The 23,198-nt window shown below is 32.6% G+C and overlaps 1 pseudogene; it reads right to left on the reverse strand.

Moving 5' to 3' along the window:
- Positions 1–3,628: 3,628 nt before the first annotated feature.
- Positions 3,629–9,336, reverse strand: LOC149187539 (uncharacterized protein At4g28440 pseudogene; annotated as a pseudogene).
- Positions 9,337–23,198: the final 13,862 nt, after the last annotated feature.

Consider the following 23,198-nt stretch of genomic DNA (forward strand, 5'->3'; position numbering starts at 1 on the left):
TTACACATATCACCAATAGAAAAAATGAGAGATGCTCACACAAAGGAAAAATTCTATTACGTGCTACATATCACATGGATACATCAAATATTTATGGTGCTTGTGAGATCCAACCAATTCCAAATATGAATAAATAGGTTGAGATATTCTCTCAACATCCACCTACAAATATGGAACCCTTAATTCTTACATGCACAATTACAATACATGTTATAACAATAAAACCCATCCATGTCATACTGATCTTCATCAACAACTCTTCCCACTCTGCAATCTTCTAGACTTTGTTCTTTCTTCCTCCACATCTTCGAGCTTACCTTTCGACTCATTTAAAGTACACCCACTTCTGACCATCAACGATGAACTTTGAAAGATCAACAATATTAACAACTAGGCTCGTCAAGATTTCTGCGATAAGAGCTAACAAGTAATGAACCATCATATGGACCAATCACCATTTTTGAGATATTTCTCTTTCAGCTATCCATCTGTTGTTAAGTAGACGGTCTGAATATTGAATGTGTTCAAAATCCGATGTAACAACTTGACCTGTTTCACACAAATGGATCTCATACTGTAACCTGTAGCCATTGTTCAAGGGTTTCCGAGTGCCAAGAACAACAAACCACAACATATAAACAAAATAAAACTAGTGATATGTTCAAGGGTTTACGAACACCAAGAACCACAGTTGGATTATGAAACAATATTCAATAATTGACTCTGCACCTTTTTTATTTTCAAACAAAAAATATAGCCCTCGTTAAAATGCATTTGTCAATAAACACCAAATAAAATAGAATATTAAAATATATAAGTAGTTTTGGATGCCTCTCACAACGAAAATTGAGCAGACACAGACATGTCCACATAATAAAACGACCAAAATTCCCACCGGGAGAAAACTTCAGGAAATTCAATCTATCAACACGCGCTGGAAAATTGCAAGGAGAATCCATGATGGTGTTTGGTTTTCCAGGAAGCGATAAGGTGAATTATCACAATACAAGTGAAAAATGACATGAAAGGCACCAGCCAAAATCTTGAGCTCCAAAGTCATTGAGGGTGTGCATGTTTGAGACCTTTCTTGGGCCAGATTACATTTTTGTTCACGGAACTTATCATTTCTGCAGGTATCGAAATTAAAGACACTATGTTTTGCTTCGTCATTAATATTTACAAATGCTTAATCGAGAGCTTCCTGTTGAACCAGTAATGGTTAATCGACTGAGATTTTTGAAGAATTGATTGTAGCAAGGTGTCACGCTGGTAATGGGTTGAAAAAGCATTCACAAATCAATTAGACGAGGTACCATTCAGTATAAAATAATGGTGCTACACGGAAGCAATGGAGTTACTACTACTTTCAAAGGTCGATGGTTTTTTCTTTCTTTCAAAGTAAGTCTGTCAATGATAACATTGAGAATAATAAGGTTAAGTTGGCAACTGTAACCACTGAAAACTCATAGCAGGCTGAGTGACGTTGTAGAACCATAAACAGAAACAAACCAAATGTGCTTCTCCACTAACAACACACAACGATTTTTCAAGGATACACAATGTTCAACTTTCACGTCTCCTTAGGCACACAAAACACCACTCTTGATCACCCACCGTGCTTGATCACCATAGATTTATTAACGGAATATTGGCTCCACACTGAGAAAGGAACATCGTGATTATACAAATCTGTCATGAACACCCAGTGACAACTTATGCTTTGCTTACTACTTCCAATCATACCAGAGGGGGACACTAAAATAATAGAAAAACAAACACTCAAGCTAATTATGTAAGAAACATTAAGAGGTAGAGATTTTATATTTATTGCCTTGGATCTATTTTGGGAAGTCAATCTTTCATTGCTTTGGACATAAGGGGGAGGTGAGGTGGTTTGGTTATGGGTTGGAATAGAGGTTATGTAAGCAAAAGAATTTTAGAGTATGGATTCGAGACTATGGATGAATGTTTTTTCTATGGAGTTGGGCACTTCTAACTCAATCATAAATATTTATCGGCCCCTTTCAAATCAAATGGAGTTTTGTGATTATCATTTTGACTCCTCCATTTTAAAATCAAATAATCTCATTTTAGGAGGAGATTTGAATTTTTCTTTGGGTGATGTGGAATCTTAGGGTCCCAAAGCAAGGCCAAATTCCTTTACTGAATATTTTTAGAACAAGATAAGTATTTTAGGATGGTGGATGTGGACCCTATCAAAATTGTTCCCACATGGATCAATCATCATATGAGGGAAGACAAAGTAGTGTAGGGACTCGAATATCATGAAACCCTTATGGAAGACTTTAATATCATGAAATAATGGGTTGAACCAAGGGTTATCTCGATCTCTCCTCAATCTTTTTGGAGATGAAGGGTGTTTTCTAAAAGCCATCCAATCTATTCAGAATGAAATCAAATTAGTTAAAAGAAAAAGACTTCATAAACCTTGTCAGAATTAATTAGAAACCAATAATTCACCAATAATTCCCAAGAGGACCCTCGTTAGGAGTTCAAATCCATAGAGAATCAATTATAGTTGTTCTCTTGTAGATAAGGGAAATTATTTGTTTTCTAGTGCCATATGTTTGGAATGTGGGGGCCTGGACAAGGGGTATCCCCTATCTCACTTTTTGTTTCTTCTTGTAGCAAAGGGTTTGAGCTACATATAAACTATTTCCTTTGTGGTGTACATTAATGGCTTGACCTTTTTCCACACACAATGAGGGCTTAGAGACGGGTGTCCAATCTCATACTTGATGTTTCTTCTTATAGCAAGGGTTTGAAGTAGGAATGGTGTCCTACAAACAAGTGTGGCTTCCATTACTTTTTTTCTCCATTTGTAATCTCTTCACATATTTTTGTAATTGATTTTTCATCCTATTTTTATTTCCTTTTTCTACTCGTCCCACCAAGTTTTAACTATTTTTTCTTTAATCTCTCTTAATAAGAGATATATCATGGAGTAAGTATTTAGATTCTTATGATTGATTGATGCCTATCCACTTTTACGAACCATTTAGGGCGAACACATATGGATTGAAACATGCTCACTAGAAAGATTATTAATTACATTAAGAGTATAAAATAGATAATCTCGTGTCTTTTGGGCATGGTTTATTGATAAGCAACCATATTGGGTCATGGTAGTGTAACAAAACGGATTGACCAAATCGCGAACACATATGGATTGAAACATGCTCACTAGAAAGATTATTAATTACATTAAGAGTATAAAATAGATAATCTCGTGTCTTTTGGGCATGGTTTATTGATAAGCAACCATATTGGGTCATGGTAGTGTAACAAAACGGATTGACCAAATCTCCTTAAGAGTTAGCATAAATCTCTATTGTTAAAAATCTTAAATATTGTTTATGAATTTTTTAATTTAAACAACATAAAATATGTGATGAAATAAGTGTTTTGATATTTATTATGGATTACTTGATATACTTAACCATTATTATGTTAAAAATAAATAAATAAAAATAATTGTAAAAAACTGAGTAAATATTAATGTTACATTTTTATAAAAATATTTTTTTATATATAGACTGTATTTTAAGGATAAAATAACATGTGAAATAAATTTAACGAGAGTCGCTTGATATCCTGGATGGTTGAACTAAAACTGCTCGTATACGAGAGAGTCCATAGGAATGACATCAAACTCTATTTCCGATAGATTGTTATCCGTTTTGACATTAAAATCATGATCCGGGGGCAGTTTCACAACTTGAATGGGATTGGGATTGGTGTTGCGGTTGGCATTTTTAGTGCCAAGCTGCAGCCTGTCCACCGAAAGTCGCATTGAACCCCTAAATACTGTAACCCTCGCGTTACGCAGAACCACCGTCGTTTCAGGCTTCATTACATGCACTGAAAGGAAATGATATCAAGTAAGTATATAATCTATTGAGTTCTTGATGAATTTGCAAATAAAATTTACGTGACCAAATAATAAAAATTATGTTATTTACCTTGCGAACCTCTGGCAGTAAATAAAATGACAGCGCTGTCATCTCCCACAAGGCATTCAGATACAGGTAGAGCGCCGATAGTTGAAATGGGAGTGGAATTGATGACTTTAACAGTTAGAGTATGGCCGGAGGTTCCTGGCCGAAGATCCTTAACTTTGAAGCTGTAAATTGGTTCCTTAATCACAACCTCCTCCTCGACCTCTGGTGGTGATTCTTTCGTTGGATTGTCAGCAATATCAGCCCAAGACGAAGAAGGACCGATGCTCCCAATTCCCCTTCCTCTGCCACCGTCAGTGTCACTGCGCCTTCCTCTGCCGCCACCTATTCCAACAACACCCCTACTGCTTCCTCTGTCCCCACCTGTTTCAACACCACCCCTGCCCCTTCCGTCGCTTCTCATGCTTCTGCCTCTCCCACGTTGATTCCCATGCGCTGCTTCTTCTGCGACGGTATAAACATTGGCCGGATGCGCCACCCTTTTTGGTTGGTATTGTCGGGATTCTTGAACAGAGGGCCAAGAGGATGACGACGTCTTTTGCTCCATCGCCCTTTTATTCTCTGTCTGTCTCTCAACCCCTGGTCTTTTCCTTTTTCGCTTCTGCTTCAGCTTCAGATATAAGATCAATTTACCCTCTTGCCCGCCTCAAACTAGAATCGTTTATCGCACAAATTTCTCCTTTGACAATCTTTCCATTTGTATAGAAGTATTAATATCCAATTCGCTCATCGGTTACCACGCGATTTATTTCCTTCAAATGTCGGCTGCGTGTGAACTGTACGAGTGGGTTATAAGAAAAGTGTTCGGTTAACAATTCTAATCGTTCATTCAGACCTCGCTTTCCATAGAGCAAATTCAGAATTGGTTTTTTTTTTTTTTTTTTTTTCTGTTATTTCAAATGATTGATCAACTTATTGAAAACATTGAGAGCATGCATCCCTTAACCAATAATCAATAACATAAATTTATTTTAACTTTTTATTAAATTAATAAAATTAAAAAGCAAGTATTATCCTTTTTAATAAAGACATTAGAAAAAGTATATTTAATAATCAGACTTGATATCCCCAAATATACTTTGTTGAAATGTAATTGTTTACTCATAATTAAAATAAAAGGAATTTTAAATTTTATAAAAAGCATATTAAATTTAAATTAAATATTAACACTATTTTAATAATTAGATTTAATATACAAATGAAAAATGAAATATATATATATATATATATATGCATATACACATTAATATATAGATTTATTATATAACTAAAAATAAATAATATATATGCATATAAACATTAATATATAAAGAATGTTAAAAAAATCTTGATAGAATTCTTTGCTCAGAAGGAAAAAAAAATTAAATAATTAGAAGATTATATATATATTATCTTTTTCATATAAAGGAGGGTGTTTTGTTTATTTATTTATTTATTATTATTATGAATATAATATTAAAATATTATTGGACATTATTTCTATATTATCTAATGTAGTTATATATATATATATATATATATATATATATATATATATATATATATATATATATATAATCTTAATAATTATATATTATCATATTATAATACGAGGGAGGGAGATGTTGTCACATAATGATACATTCAAAATAATAAAATAATACTTATAGCCATAAATAAGATCTGTGAATTTTCACATTAATTTTACATCAAATTTTAGATAGAGAGATAAAAATAATTGAAAAGAAGAAAAAAAATAATTTTTAGTATAAAAATATATTTAATTCATTCACTTCTTAATATAGACTTGAAAAATGACATGTAAAAATAATATTACTTACATTACATGATGTGTAATTTATACTATATTTAATTGACATGTAACATTCAAAACAAACTTATATTAATAACAAAAAAATGTCTTACTATTAGTTATAAATAACATTATTTTATATCAATCTTATATAGAAAAAAATGAATACATGTTTCCTAATTTTTGCTTTATGTACTTTGTTCACTTATTAATATGGGGTCAATATATAATATGAAAAAACTATGAAAAAAATAATATGCTTTATAAATTAAATATTTTAATATGGACGATGATTAAAAGAATTTAAGAAAGAGAGAGTTAATAAGTTCTCTAAGTTCTCTTTCAATTAGTATGTTGATATGTAACATTTTAAAAAATAGTAATAACAAAGTGAAAATTAAAAAACAAATATTATCGAGCTACGAGAATAGGGTATGTGTGTAAGTGTGATGTAAATATGTAAACAATTTTAAATGTGCATTGAATAAAAAATATAAAAGGTTAAAAATGATATAGAATGAGTGTAAACATACTCTACTCCACTATAGCTAAACTGTGACCACTTAAGAGCAAACACATGCTCTTAACCATTAGGACCACTCAAGCTATATAAATAAAGTGTTAAATGTAATAAACAAAAGGTTAAATTTTGGCCCAATTAACAATAAAAAGTTAAAAGTAATAAATAAAATGTTTAAATTAATCTATACCCCACTATCGGTAATGGGTGTAAACATTCTAGTCAATTTGTTATATTTTGATTTTGTTATTAACTTGTGAGTAAGCATTTTTACAATACCATGGGCCAATATCATGGCTTATCAATACCACATGCCCAAAAACCATAACTTTTACAATCAAAATATTTTATAACAATATGACAAGATTCTTAATCATGGATATTTGCCCCACTTTATGGCGGATATTATTAACTTGTAAATAAGATTTGTTACAATACCATATGCCAATATCATGACTTATCAATACCACATGCCGAGAAGGCATAATGTATTTGGCAATCAAAATATTTTATAATAATATGGCAAGATTCCTAACCATGGATATTCACCCCACTTTACCATGGATATTATTAACTTGTGAATAGGAATTGTTACAATACCACAACTTACCAATACCACATGTGCAAAAAACATAACTTATTTCAAAATCAAAATATTTTATAGCAATCTCATAAGTTTCTTAACCAATGATATTCACCACCACAGTTACATTGATATTATGAACTTGTAAATACGCTTTGTTACAATATCATGGGCCAATACCATGGCTTATAGAAAACACATGGGCAAAATCCATGACTTGACTTATCTCACAATCCATATTCTATAAATAATTTATTTTAATTTTTTTATATCATTTTTTTAATTACATCTAAGAGGTAAAAGGTTATAATTAATTACTTTTGAGATATATCTAGACCCTCTATCATCATGACTCCTAATAGTATTCCCATAGAAATTAAATCAAGGTCTTAATAAAACTAAAAAGGAGAATACTTTTATATATATAAATGTTAAATTTATACAATAAAAATAATATTATAAAGAGCTAGCATGGATCCATATTAACTAAGGATCCAAGTGATGAGAGAAAGCAAGGTGGCTAAAAATAATAGAGTAAAGATAATTCATGATTCTTTTAAGTTTTTCATTATTGTATTTTCTTTGAAATTATTTATCCAAAATATATGTTTAATATCTTATAACCAAATGCATTTTTTCAATTTAGATACATTCTTAAACACAACACAATGGGATATAATTCAAGAGAGAGTGGGGGGAGAGAGAGAGAGGTAGTTGGTTGAGACAGTATAAGGAACATAGAGAAAATGATAGAGGGAGCGAGAGAAACAGAGAGAGATGGAGGAAAGATGAAAGGCATAGATAGAGGTGGACAGAGAGAGAGAGCAACAAAGGAGAGATTGATAAAGTGAGGGAGAGAGGAGAGGATGTAAGAGAGAGAAGAGGAGAGGAGAGAGACAGGGAAAGAAGCGGTAGATAAAGCGAGGGGGAAAAATATATGGATGGGAGAGAGAGGAGAGAGGGAAGGAGATTGTGACAGAGTTAGAGAGAGAGAGAGAGAGAGAGAGAGAGAGAGAGAGAGAAAGAGAGAGACGAGGGTGACGGAAAAACAGAGGGAGGTGTGAGAGAAAGGGAGAGAGAGGAGTCAAGAGACAAAAGGAGAGAGAGAGATGGAGTTGGTTGGGGACAGAGGGAGGGAAGAGGAAAGACATAGAGGGAAAAAGGTGGAGAGAGAATGTGTATGTTTGGGGAATGAGATAGAGAAATGAAGTAAGAAAAAGTCAAATAGATAAAAATATATTATATAGTATTATATAAATAGTCTAGATCCATCTTAACCTCATATCTATAAAGCTCCAAGAGGGATGAAATCTCTTAAGGTGAAAAATCTTTCCTCATGTTTTGCACATAAAAAAGTGGTCTGTACCTTGAGAGATTTGATCCCTCTTAGTGCTTGATAGATTCAAGGCTAAGATGGATCTATAATGGTAGTTAAAACATTTGTGTGTTTTTCAAAACCAACATAGATTCTTGTTACTCCAGATCTGCGAAGAGTTAGAAATAAATCTTATTATTATATGTAGGTAGATTAGGTTTTCTAGTTGCTAGATTTTTATAAGAGGTTTTATGAACCATGATCTCATAATTTGGAATCCATTGGATATCATGATCACTTTATTTGTTGGATGTATTTTGGCTTTGAATTGTAAAATGCAAATAGCTTTTTCTATATTCTACGCACCATGTCTCCAATTTCAATTTCTTTGATGGCATCAGAGATTGTACGAGTTTGACTCTCTTAAGGAAGGGCCCAAAAATATGTGAGAATTATGATAAAAAATACTCTATAAATAAGTAAGTTTGAATAGAATAATGATAGTCTTTCTGTGAGTTTTGATTTAGTTGTTTCTGTAGTTAAATTCCTGTTTGCCTTTCGCTTTCTTGTGAGAAATCCACAACCATATCTATTGGAAGAATTCACAATCACACAATGGATGCAACGGATACATGGATTGGGGAGGATCGTATACATAGATTTGAAGGTGAACATGTTGATCCAATCCTTGCAGGTGTTTTGTTGGAGTAGATCCTGTGTGAATTCGGGCTTGTGGCCTACGAGGAAAATATGATCATGAGGGTGTTTAAACGAAGTCTAATGTCAAAATTGAGTCATCCTCCCTTTGAATCGGTGTCGAATGAAATGAAACTAGCAGAAAACTCAACAAATACAGATACTGCACTAATCATGAAGCTAGCATCAGAGTGTTTTAGTCATTCCGGGGATTTGTACTCATCTAAGAGGAGCCCGTGGACAAGCCGTAAACCAAAGAAGTGAAGTAAAGATAGTTGGATTTGACTAATTAAGAGGGGTTTAGGGTCGATAGCATAGTTGCGTAAAACCACCTCGTTTGGCGTAGTCAAGGACTAAGGTTGAGAGGTTGAAGTTGGAATTGAAGGTCTCTCAGGAATGTGGTTCCTTATGGTGAGGGCCAACCTCAACTCTCTCCCAATCTGAGGCCATAGGCTTGAAGTGATTAGGTGTGTTATGAAACCAGCTCAAGAAAAGATAGAAAGGATAGATCAACACCTTAGAATTCAGCCTCTTCAAGGGGAAAACCTCCTTTACCTTACATAAATGAACAATTCTTGGATGATACAAATGAAAAGACCTCCTTTCTATATATAGGAGTCTAAGGGGTCATAACATAATCAGAGCTGACATAACAATAATAATGTAAGGGCACAATAATAACAATAGTGGGCTTCTATGGGGCACAATAGTAACAATATGGCCACTACATGGGTACATCAATATAATAAGTAGGTTGTACTAGTAACAATAAGGGGTAACACTAGTAGTATAGGGGCCTAACATGCCCTTCTCCTTCAAAAAGCGTTGTCCTCAACGCTTGAGTAGTTATTGATGCTTCTGTATAAAATTCTTTTCCTCCCATGTGGAATCTTCAGTGGGTAAGTTCTTCCACTTGATGAGATACTCTGAAATTGATCGATTTCGTAGCTGTTGGGTTCTTGTTTATGTGACTGCTCCAAGTTCCAATATGATTTTTCCTTCCTCTTCAAATTCTGGCAATATTGTTTGAATTGGGATCTTTTGCAACTTTTGAATAAGCAACCATACTTCTTCGTCCTTCTTCCATTCATCCCTTGCTTCATTTATCCAATCTGGTTGGATAATAGAAATAGCACAAAACAATGCTTTCACATCCTCATCCTTGAAGAGTCTTCGCATTCGATAAGATCGCCATTTTTTAAGTGCATGTAGTATTGCCAACATTTCCTTCTCATAAATAGCTTGCTTGAGATGTAGTAGTAAAAATACCCAAGCACCTACATCAAAACACTTTTCACTACGATGTTGATGTACTTTTTGTTTCGTTTGATTTTGCACCGAAGTGGCGTTATCCTTAAAAATTTGGAGAACTTGTTGTTGATGCTTGATGTGATCTTTCACTGCTTGAGCCTTTTTCTTCTTGATATGTCCTTCTATCTCTAGAGTTTGAGGAGTGGTAATTTCTTCCAATCCTTTACAAGATATGGTTGGATTCATTTCTTGATGCTCGATGTGATCTTTCACTTCTTGAACATTTTTATTCTTGATATGTCCTTCTATCTTGATAGTTTGAGGAGTGGTAATTTCAACCAATGAATTACAAGATATGGTTGGATTCATTTCTTCTTTCTCGATGTGATGTTTCACTTCTTACACCTTTTTATTCTTTATATGTCCTTCTATGTTGAGAGTTTGAGGAGTGGTAATTATTTCCAATGCTTTACAAGATATGGTCTGATTCATTTCTTCTTTCTCTAGGGTGGGGTCCTGGCGTATATCTTCTTCTTTCGATGTTTCTTGATCCTTTTCTTCCTCCTCTTCATATTCTATGTAAAATAATTTCTTCGCAGCACACTTATGACCTTTAGTGCATTTGCTATCACAATTGTAACAAAGCCCTTTTTCTCTTTTTTCTTCCAACTATTGTGGTGTAACCCTTATAGGTTATGGAAGGCTAAGAGAAACAACACTTTCATCTTTATAGTTGTGAGGGGTATGCTTCCTGGTTTCCATAATTTTTCTTTCCAATATGTCACAAAGCCCTTTTACTCTTTCCAATTGTTGTGGTGTTGCTCTAAAGAAGGTGTTGCTCTTTGTATCCTCATAATGTGCTATCATTTCCTCCATGAAAATTGACCACGTAACAAGTTGTTTACGAGAACAAAGACCTTCATACCATAAAATTGATTCGGTTCTAAGTATGAAGATGTTGTACATACCTTTTGTAACAGTGGTACACCATTTAGATCAAAATATTGCTCCATCTGAAGTATCCAATTTACCGGATCCTTGCCATCAAACTTCCTCATCTTTCTTTTTCTTGATTTTAGGAGCTCAATCTTGAAACGAATGTAACTGTGTACTTTCAGATCTTTAAGTTCTAAAATTGTGACTTGTAGTAGCCCTCTATGTTCTCTTTCCAATGCCACTAGTTTGATCCAAATTGGATTCTCCAAGAAAGAGTTATGCATAATCTCCCAAGATGACCTGATTATATACTAGTTCAGTAGAGCAAACTTGTACGACATGCCAAGAATCACTGTTTTGACCTCTGGATCTAAAAACGATATACGAGAAACTGCAGTCCGTCCTCTTTCTGTACCTCCTTACGAAATTTCAATCCGATCCTCAAACACAAAGTTATGATGGTTTTCCCTAGGTCGCCTGTTTGGAATGTAATTCAGGAGTCTGCAAAAAGACCAACTTCGTCAGATCCTATCTCTGTAAATATAGTGCGAACAGCTCTGAAATTTGGACCTGAGGTTCAGCGGGACTTCTTATCAAATGGGTTTTTTTTTCAACTTCTGAAACATCGCAGAAAACAAGTTATAGTGAAAATTCCACGATGACCTGTTTGGAATAGCGAAACCCTAGAATCCAAAGCTCTGATACCAAATGTTATGAAACCAACTCAAGAAAAGATAGAAAGGATAGGTCAACACCTTAGAATTAGGCATCTTCAAGGGGCAACCTCCTTTACATTACATAAATGAACAATTCTTGGATGATACAAATGAAAAGACCTCCTTTCTATGTATAGGAGTCTAAGGGGTCATAACATAATCAGAGCCGACATAACAATAATAATGTAAGGGCACAATAATAACAATAGTGGGCTTCTATGGGGCAAAATAGTAACAATATGGGCACTACATGGGTACATCAATATAATAAGTGGGTTGTACTAATAACAATAAGGGGTAACACTAGTAGTATAGGGGCCTAACAAGGTGAGTAGCTTGTTCTGGCATGTTGACCAGTGGGCCAAGTGAACTACTAATTGTGCACAACCACAGTTCTAACATGGGGGTCTATCTATAGTGAAAAATCAACCACATAAGCTCCACATGAGATGTTATGTGGGTGACATTTGGGGCCACTGCTGATGTTGCAAGTTTAATGGGGATAACTTAAAATGGCCTTATATTTCAATCTATAATTTGTATAATAGGAATAATTATATCATTGGAAAGGTCTCAACTATATGAATGTGATGGTATTGTTTTAGTATATTTTCAAGCTGACTCAAAATATAGAAATTTTATAACCCCATTTCCATTACTAAACCTTGCAGTTCGGGTAATCATAGTAACTACCTCCTTCTATATCTAATATGGGCTAGAAATATTAGGGGTTGTGCTACAAAGCAGTAAGAGAGAAAAGTTTCAACATTGGACCTTTGGAGATCAAATACGGCTTTTAGGTAGTGTGACAAAATATTAAAACCTAATCGTGGTCTGGGTTTATTTTATTGATGTATATTATTATGATAGATGCATATAACATTGTACAAATAATTTGATATCCTTATATTGATATCCACATACTAACTTGAAGTGTATTCCTTCATCCCAACTTACACCAACAAACACTACATAACAAGACACTAAGATCTAAAAGAGGAGAGGATCAAAATGATCCAATATAGTTCTGATAGGTCACAAAATGGTCATGAAGAGGAATGATTAGATGAACAGTGGGGATAGGTCGACTCTACTTGCTAGATGGAAACTCTAAGAAGCTTAAGGGATGAAATAAGGACTTCCATACCTGACAATGAAAGGTTTCTAAGAGCACAAGAGAGCAAAATAGGATTGAATGCAACTATTTGGTAATTTAATTGATGTTAAAATACTTAGATTAATTGTCAACTAGGTCTAGTAAACTGATGAAATGTATGTGCACTGTATCGATTAGGATGATTTTTCACTCATGCAATTCCTAAGTTAATTTGAGATATTCAAATGCACATGTTTCTCTAAAGCTATGTAATTAAATAAATCACTCACAAAAATGGAACCAATTCTATTTCTCTTAATTAAAATAATGATCACACACTTCTTAAAAGAAACTTCACACTTAAAATAAAATCACAGTCACACTTTTCTTGAAATAAGATTACTCACACACTTTCTTTAAAATGAAATCATTCTGACTTATAGATAAAATAACACTTGCTTAAATGAAAATCACACTTGCTTATAAGTAAAATCACACTTTCTTAAATGAAAATCACACTTGCATTCAAATCAAATCACTCTTTCTTATAAACCAAATTTCACCTTCAATAAGACCACACTATAAATGAAGCTCCTCCAACAAAAAGAAAGACTAGCTCTACAAATGAAAATCCTATCTATATCACTACAATGTAAGGCTATTATACTCCATCCATGTGCACTAGAAATATTTCTTCTCGTGAACAATGAAACGATTAGGTAACATGTTGCAAAAAAATCTTAAACCTGTATTTAGAAATGAAAGCTTAAATCATTAAATTAATTTATAGAAATCTACAGGAAACATAAAATGAATTTCTGACTGTAAAGAAAAGGAAAACCTAAATATCTGGAGGGGCCCTCCTATGAAAAGTAGGTGGCACTATAACGCTTTCATGAGATGATCAACCACACATTGAGATCGCAAAATAAGAAAATGAAATGAAACAGAGTTTTTATAATAAAATCGAGTTTTTACAAAAAAAATCAAGTCTGTCTCAGCTATTTCGAGAGTCATATTTATAAAACCCTTATGAAATAAATGTTTAGGAGAATTACGCATATGCTAATCAACATTAGCTATAATTAAATATAAAATATAAGATATCATGTGCTCATGATTTTCTATCAACGCAGCAAATCATGAGGTGAAAAATATGCATCTCACTCGCTTGATTCACCTACTACGTTGGTTGACTTATCCTTTGACCAAGTTGCTAGGGTGCCTTCTTTATCGATCCAACTTCTACAAATAGGAACAAATAATTCTCCCAACCAATTTCCAAGTACCCATATGCCTTGTTTCTCGGCTAAAGCTATGTAACCTATCGAACCTTGCACTTAGCTGGAAAAACATAGATCAGCTGGAAAATCATTGTAATTCAGTAGCTCATGTATATATTCAGTTAAATAATAAAGAAAAATTATATTTATGAAATAGAATATGATTATGTACCTTCTATGCTATCAACGTCGTAAAATGATACCCAAATTGTATTTATGAAGGTAAAAGAGGGAGGAATGGAGTGAAAAAGGAGTCGTAAAAAAAGAGGCAATTCTAGGGTTCAACATTCCCCCACATGGAAGAAATTACATGTCCTCATGAAAATTTTCAAAATTTGTGAGTCCTTCCTATCACTAAGCCTCCTCATATACCTAAGCAAGGACATCCAAGTTACTCCACCTTGATTTCTTATTGGTGAGTGTCGTCCTTGTTTCTTCATCCAAATTATGTGTTGTGGGCCTATAATATTCCTCTTAAGAAATTTGTTTTGAGCTCTCAATTTATTGTTTTTTATTATACCACAAACCAAGGTGCAGTAGGATGTTGTCATTTTGGGTTTCGTGGATTTCATTTTGTGCCTTTATTGTTTCATTCTCCTTCTTCAAATGCCTATTCAGTATTTCCCACTCATAAATTTACCGCTTGAGGGTGTTTCCAACATGCAGTTCTCCTGAAATATTAGAATGGATTTCTTTATTCTCTCCTTGGTTTTAGGATGATGCAATATTTTTACCTGTACCTCTTCTTTCCAAATATTTTATATAGTCATAAATTTCCTGTTGCATAGGATCGATCTCTAGTGTTCTTCTAACTAGACTGGAAACTCGTGATGGAATATGTGATGATGGAACTGTTGGTGATCGAATTAGTGATGATGAAACTCTAGGTTCCATTTCTTCTTTCTCTGAATCAGAAAATTATGGGGAATGTCAAGGTTGTTCATTCAATTATTTATTGAGACTTTCACTTATTATTATGGTAGATGATGATTTAGATGGTTATTTAGTAGTAAGAGATTGCTTCCTAACTTTACTGTCATCAGCTTTCTCTTGATTTGTTCTCTTTTTAGATGAACTTTCTTCCTCAGTGTTAGCTGCCTTTAATTTAGGATTTTTCTTTTTAAGATTCACTAACATATATGTAAGAGGAGTCGCACCCTTTAAATTTGGCTCTTGTTGTGGAAGTGAGTTATCCTCTATGTGAAGATTCCTTCTTCTTCTGTTTGTATTACCACTACATTCTTCTATTTCTACTTCCTTGAAATGATTTCTAACTAAGAAATCTTAAGAATTGTTTCCTATGTTTCTCAGATGCACTTCAATCAATATTTTCACTATGCCATGATGGTATAGAGTGTTATATATAGATTGTATTCTTCTTTGAACATTACCTTCCATCTTTCTTAAGCTTTCAAGTAAGAAATATGATACCTTAATTTCATTTCCATCTAGAAAATTCATCATTAAATGTGCATGATAAAAGAACATGTTAACGAATATTCCTTCACAAGTTACAAAATTTTGAATCATTAGCAACAAATTCCTCCATTTATTCTTCAAAGCCATGACTAGTTTTCGATTTTTAAACATAGAAATTTCCATACCTAGATTCTTGAGAAAACCTATCCATTCTTTTTCTTTAATTCTTCTATTCTTACACCATCTCTCTCCAATTCTTGGTAATCCTGTGGCACCTACTACGAAAGAATTTTTTAATACCAGCTTCACGTCCCTAATTTCTTCTTCAATGTCATCATATGCCCTAGCAAAATATTATGTTACATCCATGTAATGCCCATTGCGTTTCTCTACAAATTCTAGCCACCTTGCATGATGCAACAATTGTTTGACCTATGGATATCCCTTAAGAAACTTAATACCATTCAAATCTGACATTACAATGACTCCCATGGTAGAGAGTTATAGACCAGAATTGCCCTTTTGACACACTTAAGGAGTGAGAGAAATTTGACTATGGAATGAATTAGAAAACAAAGTTTAGGTGAGGGCGGTCCTGGAAATGAAATAGGGATGAGTGAAATGGAAGTGTTTCAGCATGAATAGGAATGATGAATGGAGAGGAGAGGGAAATTTTTGAATTATATAATGGTTAAGCACGACTTGTTTAACAACACACTGATATTTTCATTAAAACAAAATTTGTGTGAAAATAATTAATGGTAATCATTATGTAGTATGGTAGTAGCAAAAATTACTCATCAAATGTTCTAACTTTATTATATAAGTTAATGTTTACATAACTTTGATCATTTGTGTTACTAATTTTGATTTGTGTTTTCTAGGTTGTCAATTTGCTTCAGCTGCAACCTTCATTGGGTTTTTTTTTCCATAATTTCCATTTTCCTTGGTCGCAATCTACCAATTGAGCTGCATAAATCTGTTAGAGCTGCAATTTTTTGACAATTCCATACCTGAATTATTTTTAAAAGAGAAAATAGGCATAAAAATAAGATGGGACTAGAATAGGGAAAATAAAATCTAGGCTACCAAGGACTATTGGTTTTCAACTTGGAGTTTTTATATAAACATGCCAAAAATGTTTGTTTTCATGTTTATACAATCCATACATATATATCTATATATATAGATATAGATATAGATATATATATATATATATATATATATATATATATATATATATATATATATATATATATATATATATATATATATATATATATATATATATATATATATATATATATATATATATATATATATATATATATATATAGATATATATATAGATATATATATATATATATATATATATATATATATATATATATATATATATATATATATATATATATATATATGTTATATTATATTTTTTCTAATTTTATTTTTATTTTTAATTTTGAGAAAGAAAGTAGAAGACGAACTTGGAGAGGATGAAAAATCATACTTGACCAACTTCAAATAAAAATTATGTTGCAAATTTCTTATAAATTCCTCCCTTGTTAATGTTTTATCTAGTATTCGTTGTCTATGGTCATTTACAAGGAAGGTCACTTTCTCCTAATCAATGGTTCTAATTGTGACTGCTCCATTATCAAAGATAGTTTCAATCTCGTAAGGACTAAGCCAATGAGTTTGAAATTTTCGTAAAAAATCATTAAGTTTTGAATCAAAAATAAATGCTCAATCATCAAGCTAATATTTCCTTTATTTGATAAAATTATCATGCCATCTAGATTGTCGTTGTTGGAATATATTAGTTCTTTGAATAGAATATTTTCTTATGTCATCAAATTCATTCAATTGTTCCATTCTTTCTCTTTGGGCTTATGATAGATGAAGGCCCAATTTGCCTGATGTTTTGAAAGTCTTTACCTAGAACTCGATAGGAAAAAGGACTTGCCTTCCATAAACAAGTTAATAAGGAGTGCAACCTGTTGCATTTTTGCATGTGGTACCTTATGCCCATAAAAATTTTGGAATCTTCAATACCCCATCCCTTCTAAGCAAATTCACAGTCTTGGTAAGAATTTCTTCAATTACTTTATTGGTAGATTCAACTTGTCCATTGGCCTGTGGATGATATGGAGTTGGCTTCCTATGCTTGATGTTGTACTCCTCCAATATCTCCTGTACCAACTCGGATGTAAATTGAGTGCCTTGATCTTTCACAACTTCCCTTGGGACAACAAAACGAGTGAAAATATCATCAAAAAGAAATGAAACTACAAATTTTTAGTAGAAACCAAAAGTGCTTTAGCTTCTACCCAGTTTGTGACATATTATGTCAAAACAAAAATTACCTTTTTTGTCTTGATGGTGGATTCATTGGACCAACAAAGTGTAAAACCCTTTCCTCAAAGGGTTCAATAAGTACCTGAGGTTACACATGTACTTCATCTAAAGCAACATGTTTCCCCAGACTTTGAGAACTGTCACACCTCTTATTATATTCCTTGGCATCCTTAAAAAGAGAAGGATAATAATATCCTACGAGAAGGAATTTATAAGTAGTTCTTTTATCAGTGAAGTTTCTTCCACATGGTTCATCATGACAAGCCTTTAATATATCTAGAACTTCATCTTCTCTAACACATCTTCGAATGATTAACTTAGGTTCTATCTTGTACAATTCTTCATTTATCCACGAATATGATGCAATAGTTTGAATAACCTTCCTTTTCTCTCGAGGAGACAAGTATGATGGTAGAATCCCTGTAGCCAAATAATTAGCAATATCTACATACAAATGAGATTTAATAGATACTACAAAAATATATTCATTAGGAAAATTATCTTTGACAGGAACATCATTATTATCATTTTGGATTCTAGATAGAAAATCGGCAACTGCAATTTTTTTCTTGGTCTATACAAAATAGTAATATTTAATTCTTGTAATAACAATAATCATCTTAGAATTCATCCATTAGTAATTTGTTTACTCATTAAATATCTAATTGAGAAATGATCTATATGTATGATATAATGTTTGAATTTATTGATAGCATGTACAACAACTAAAAATGCTTTTTTGTTAAGTATAATCATTAGGAAAGCTTTGAGGTGTAAAATGGGGCTCCAAAGGAAATTATAAAATAATAGTGGAAATAATAAAATAATATTAGATTACATCATCATTTTTTAGAGGGAAAAAATAAAAAATAAAAAATTTAACTCGTATTTTCAACATATATCCCTATGGGTTTCCTCAAATTTCGAGCGAAAACACTCGTTGGATTCATAATTTGATTCCTCATCTAAGGAGTATCTATGTTTCATGCTTTCGATGGGCCCTACTGCACACAAAAAGATAAATACATGAAAAAATGTGATTGCAATCACGTTTTTCATGTATTTCTATTTTTTCGTGTAACCTACAACATCTTGGTGTATACACATCTTTGGTTGGTGCTTACAAATATATTTTGTGGGTTTTTACCTCTGTTATCACTTCGTAATTTTCCAAGATGTGAAATAAAAATATGGAGGTAACATTGACCCAATCTTGAATAATGGAAGTTAGCCCTTCTAATATAGAGAGGGGTCTCTCTTTAACTCCATTACTCAAGGTTACTATAATAACATGTCATTCATTTACTCAGTAGCCAAATCTTTGACTAAGATGGGGATTGTAAAGTAGTTGGTTTAGGAAGAGAGAGGACCATCGATCATAGGGTCAATTTCAACATCAAAGTGGTCTCTCAAGCGGCTAGTGGGGGAAAATAGTCAATAATTCAGAGGCATGTAGTTGCAATTATTAAGACATTTAAGATATTCAATGAGTAGAGGAAATGGAGAGAAGGCAGACCATCTAGATGAGACACCTAGCAATGGATGAATCTTGTTCATATTTTAAATGGAATTCACAAATCAATTAAATGGAAACTAGACACAGGTCAAAAAGTGAAATATCTCTCTCTCTCTCTCTCTCTCTCTCTCTCTCTCTCTCTCTCTCTCTCTCTATATATATATATATATATATATATATATATATATATATATATATATATATATATATATATATATATATATAGATATATATATATATATATATATATATATATATATATATATATATATATATATCGATCGAGAGAGAGAGAGAGAGAGAGAATACCATTCAATCATTGAAGGAATAAATAATTTATGAAAAACAAAGAAGTGTACATATCACAAGGAAAACTGACTAAATAAATCACAACTCATGAATCCCAGAGATTGATTTCACCGAAGTACTTCTACTTAATAGAGTTTTCAATTAATATAAAAGAATAATCACCACGCTAAAATGAGTATTCTTCTTCTTAAAAAATCTCAACCCCTGTTACATTACAAATCATAAAAAATATAGGAATATACATATAACTTTTTGCATACTTTTGTGAGAGCATCAGGGTTGGAATTTGGATTTATCTTTGCCTATGATATGGTTTTTTCTTACTTTTTGGGACTTTATATTGCCCGTCAAGAAACTTTATGTTTAAATTTTTTCCCTTCAGTTGTGATTTTTTAATAACAAATTAACCTTTCACCAATTTAAAATGACTAAAAATTACCTTTCGATAAGATATTCAATGAGTAGAGGAAACGGAGAGAAGACGGACCATCTAGGCGAGACACATAGCAATGGTTGAATCTTGTTCATATATTAAAGGGAATTCACACATCAATTAAATGGAAACTAGACACAGATCACAAAGTGAAATATATATATATATATATATATATATATATATATATATATATATATATATATATATATATATATATATATATATACATAATACCATTCAATCTTTGAAGGAAGAAATAATTTATGAAAAACAAAGAAGTCCACATATCACAAGGAAACTGACTAAATAAATCACAACTCATGAATCCTAGAGATTGATGTTACCGAAGTACTTCTGCTCAACGGAGTTTTCAATTAATATAAAAAAATAATCACCACAATAAAATGAGTATTCTTCTTCTTAAAAAATCCCAACCTCTGTTACATTAGGAATCATAGAAAATATAGGAATATACATATGACTTTTTGCATACTTCTCTGAGAGCATCAGAGTTGGAATTTGGATTTCTCTTTGCCCGTGATATGATTTTTTTTTTTACTTTTTGGGACTTTATACTGCCTGTCAAGAAACTTTATGTTTAAAATTTTTCCCTTCACTAGTGATGTTTTAATAATAAATTAACCTTTCACCAATAAAAGGTTATTAAAAATTACCCTTCAATAACATATATTATTCAAAAATTTCACATATTTATCATTGAAAAAATAAAATGATTATATAAAACAAATGAATTATTAAATCCTTAATTATGGTTTGAAATTGCATGGAACATTCAAAATCGAATTTTCAAAACCAGAAATCAAATTTCCTTGACCTAGACATGCCATAGCATTTGTATATATAAGATATGACCAAAGATATCTTGAGGAGATCTCATGGGACATATAAGATGGCCAACACAATAAAATAAAACTATTTAATGTTATAAATAAGAACTCAAAGTAGATTAATTAATATGATTTATGTTATGATTTAGATAATGTAATATATATTGTTGGAACTACAAGGTCAAGTATATATTTTACAGTGTATATTTTTGCATTGGATTTTCGGATACACACTAATATTAACAACATTGAATGCATAGTATGTGAACCTTTTAAAAATTAAAATACTAAACTTATAATAAAGGGATGCTCTATTATTAGACTAATCACCAATTTTGAAAATTGAGTTTTCAATAAAAAAAGAAAATGCCAAAAAAATCTTATTTTCCACAATGATTTTGACACATGCATTATGGTTTGATGAAGACTGAAGCTTCAGTGAAAATCCAAAATAATATTCAATCTTATTAAGGTTTTGAAAATTTCCTCCTACAATGCAACGTTGCTGCAAAGGTCTCCAAATATATCATAGCCTTATAATCTAACTGATTGGTGGGAAAATTAAAAGCTACAATGAATCAACTTTTGACATTAAACTAAAAGTTACATTGAATCAACTTTTGACCTTAAACTAAAAGCTACATTGAATCAACTTTTGACATTTTATTGGAATTATGCAGACTTATTTTTTATACATCCTTCAACATCGAGTTTTTTAGCTCTTTAATAAACATTAATAATAGGATTTTAAGGCTTCTGAAAGTATCACTCCAGGTGATATTTGCAATGTAACACAAAACATTACTAAATATGTAGTTTTTTACTATGGAATCTTTTTTGATAAATTCAAATATTCTTGCTCCAGAAAACTCTGTCCATTAATTTTACAATTTCTTTTCAAATTTGCAAGTTCGAAGGCCATTTGACTCATTTTGAAGGGAGTTCAATAATTCAGTTGCCTTCAACTCAAATTGGTGGAGATATTCGTGTGTGATAAGGTCAAAAAGAGTGAAAATATGGGTGTATACATGGCTAGCCCTCCTGTTTCATCTTGTTCATGTTTGCATCTAAATATGGGCTTTTTCACTTTCCTCCATGTTAGATGTGCAATCAAGGAAGAGAGTCATGCTTGATTTCACATTGATGATAGCTACTTTTTTTTTGGTTAGAACATTATTTGGCACCAAGCATGTGATTTATATGCAAGCGTTGACGATCTCAACTTGGAAATGTTAGAAAATTATGTATTACGGAGCAATGGAACACATAAAATATTGCAGAAATATAAACACAGAAAACGCACAAAACAAGAGAGACACAGATATACGTGGTTCACCCAGTTTGGGCTACGTCCACCCCGAACAGCCAGTCCTTCCTTTCTATTATCCAACAAAATGAAGAGACACAACCTACAGCAAATCCGTTGTAATATCCTCTGTTTTCTCTCACAGTCTCACCTCTCTGTTTCTCGCTCACAGAATACACATCTATCACAGCGCCTCAAATACAATACCCTCATACAAAGAGAGGGGTTGCCTTCTAGGGCAAAAAACCCTAAACTAAACATAAGTTATACCGTCAGATCATCCGCCTAATGAACCACCCAGATTGACTAGAAATTACTATACTTTTACAAGGCAATTTTATAGTTGTTTTTAGCTTCGGGGGCACTGCCCCCAAAACCCCCCGCCAAGGGGGGCGCTCCCAAAGGTCACAGCCGCCCCCCCTTGGACCCCCCCCCTGCAGCGAATATTTTATGGGCGGCGTTGCCGGCCCCATTTCGAACTAGGTTCCTATGTGGCGATGCCTTTGAATATAGAAGATAATCAAGCTCCACACCCAACAATCTCCCACTTGGAGACTGATTGTATTAACTCCACCGCTGCTCCATTTCATGGACAATGACTCCTCTTTGGACCTGGTTGTTTCCCATCTTCATCGTCATCCTTGAAGACCAACTGAAATTGAGCATATTCTTAGTTTCTCCCTGGTTACAACTTTTGTTAGCATATCTGCAGGATTCTGGCTAGTGTGTATCTTTTCCAGCTGCAACTCTCCATCTTCCAACACTGATCGTATGAAATGGTACTTGAGCTGTATGTGTTTAGTCCTGGAATGAAATGCTGAGTTCTTTGCAAGATGAA

This window comes from Pinus tabuliformis, chromosome 3_1 (genome assembly GCF_031772625.1).
Source record: "Pinus tabuliformis cultivar Carrire ecotype Pingquan chromosome 3_1, CPIR1, whole genome shotgun sequence".
Lineage (NCBI taxonomy): Eukaryota > Viridiplantae > Streptophyta > Pinopsida > Pinales > Pinaceae > Pinus > Pinus tabuliformis.